Raw genomic sequence first — 2,433 nt, forward strand, 5'->3', positions numbered from 1 at the left:
CAGGGAGTCTGTGTCCTTATTCTGAAGCCCAGAATGAAACTCATTATTTCCCCGCTGTAGACTGGACCACAGGCTTCCTCCCACAGACCCCCTCTTTTCCAAGCAAGTAGACCTCGATAAGGTGCTCCCTTGCCAGCTTCTCTGTAAAAAAGGGGAAGAGTAGGAGCACCTGCTGGCTCAGTCATCAGCATCTGACTTTGACTCAGGTCATGATCTCATGCTTTGAGCCTCAAGCCTCCCATTGGGCTCTCTGCTGTCAGCTCAGAGCCTGCTTCAGATCTTCTGTCCCTCTTTTTCTCTGCCCCTCCCCAGCGCTTGCTCGTGCTCTCTCTCTCTCAAAAATAAACACAAAAAACAACAGAAACAAAAGTAAAATGGGGAAAATATTCTTATCTCAGAAATCCCTTTCCCAGATATTCTGATTCTGCCACTTTCTCCACTCCACTTTCAATCTAATTGGAGGGGAATGTTAGGGTACAGCAAGATCCAAAGTAGCATGCTATTAGGTCAATGGAAAAGTGCTTCTCCACAACAGGATGGATCTGGCACTTTTGTACAACAGGCCTGCGAAGTTTGCACAGAGCACCTTCTGAGATTGGCATGTACTTAGGAGAAACAGGTTTGGAATCCAAGGTGGGGCCTGAAACAATCTAAAGTGACAGATTCAGTAATGCATTTGCTTGATAAAATGCAGATTCTATTAAAGCCCCACAATCTATCAACACAGGAAACCTGGAAGAAGAATTTAAGAAATTATCATGCCAAAAAAAAAAAAAGAAAAGAAATTTTCATGCTAACAGAGAGACCTGAGGGCAGGGAAGAAAGTGAAATCATGAGTACTCCTAGTCTTTTCATATATTTAAGAACTTGTTTTATTTGTTTTTTCCCCCTTTTCTGACCTGTTTGTCCTTCTCCTTTATCCATTTTTCTCTTTGGATTTTCATGCTTTGTTAATTTTAGAAATCTTTATATATTAAGAAAATTAATCCTTTGCTGTGATTTGTTTCACAAGTAGATTTTCCCCTATGGGATCATTTTTCTTTTGACCTTATTGATGGTTATGTTTGGCACACAACTTTATTTTTTTTAATAGAAGATTAAATTACAACTATTTCATGGCTGGTGTGAAAAGTTTGTATGAATGTATGTGAGACAGATAGGGAGGGGGAGGTTCTCATTCTATTTCAGTAGTATGAGCCTCATTTGATGACACATTAAATTATTGAGCTTAGTTAATTTTCATTCGCAGTCACTCATATAAGGAGTTGACTTTGATTTCGGTTTTTAGATAATTGGGGAATGACTTGTACTGTAGGTTGATATCTATTTTGCTTTGTGCTGTATATGTTTGTAAGAACTGTTGGGATTCTGTATATTTAGGAGTTTAATTAGAGCTTCTGGAACTGGTGTATTCAAAGGAAATCTTAAACAAATAAATTTATATTCTTCCCTGGATAATTTTTTCTGTGTAGTACATTTTATACCTTGACAAAATAAGCAATTTATGAAATGATTAGGTATAGTATCCCTATCCACCAATTTTTAATTTACCTATATTTCATGTCTACCATTTTAGTTTTCAGATAGATGATAATATCATTTGCATTTGATGGATTGTTATGCTCTTATGTCAACTTTAGTGATGTAGGTCATAGTGAACTGTACCTCTACTTTCTGAATGAGACACTTTCAGTGCTGCTCATCAAAGACAGTTGGGGAGAGCTAGCGAGGGACACAAATCATGAGAGACTGTTGAGTACTGAAAAGGAACCTAACTGAGAACTGAAGGGGGAGGGAGAGAGGCAAAGGGGGTGATGGTCATGGAGGGAGGCACTTGTGGGGAGAGGTACTGGGGTATTATATGGAAACCAGTTTGACAATAAACTATTATAAATCAAATAAAAAAACACTTTCTGAATAGGCATTGCTTACTTTCTTTAAAGCTTAAGTGAGAGCTTTGTTACATATGACTTTTTAAAGTTCAAAGTAATAAAAATAAAAATGATCACATAAACTAAAAAACAGTTAAAATTACTATAATCTGATAAGGCATAGAGAATAACTAAACTATAGAGAACTTAACTGAAGGTTGCTGGAGGGGAGGTGGGGGGATGGGCTAAATGGGTAATGGGTATTAAGGCGAGTACTTGTTGGGAAGATGTTATATATAAATGATGAATCACTAAATTCTACTCTTAAAACCAATAGTACACTATATGTTAACTAACTGGAATTTAAATAAACATTTGGAAGACAAATAAAGAAAAAAATTTTAAGTGATATTTTTTTATTATTTTCTTTTTGTATTTTGTATTTTTATTTTTTAATAGTTTATTGTCAAATTGGTTTCCATATAACACCCAGTGCTCTTCCCCACAAGTGCCCTCCTCCATCACCACCACCTCTTTCCCCCCTCCCTCTCCCCCTTCAACC

This window comes from Suricata suricatta, chromosome 1, assembly GCF_006229205.1.
Source record: "Suricata suricatta isolate VVHF042 chromosome 1, meerkat_22Aug2017_6uvM2_HiC, whole genome shotgun sequence".
NCBI classification, from domain to species: domain Eukaryota; kingdom Metazoa; phylum Chordata; class Mammalia; order Carnivora; family Herpestidae; genus Suricata; species Suricata suricatta.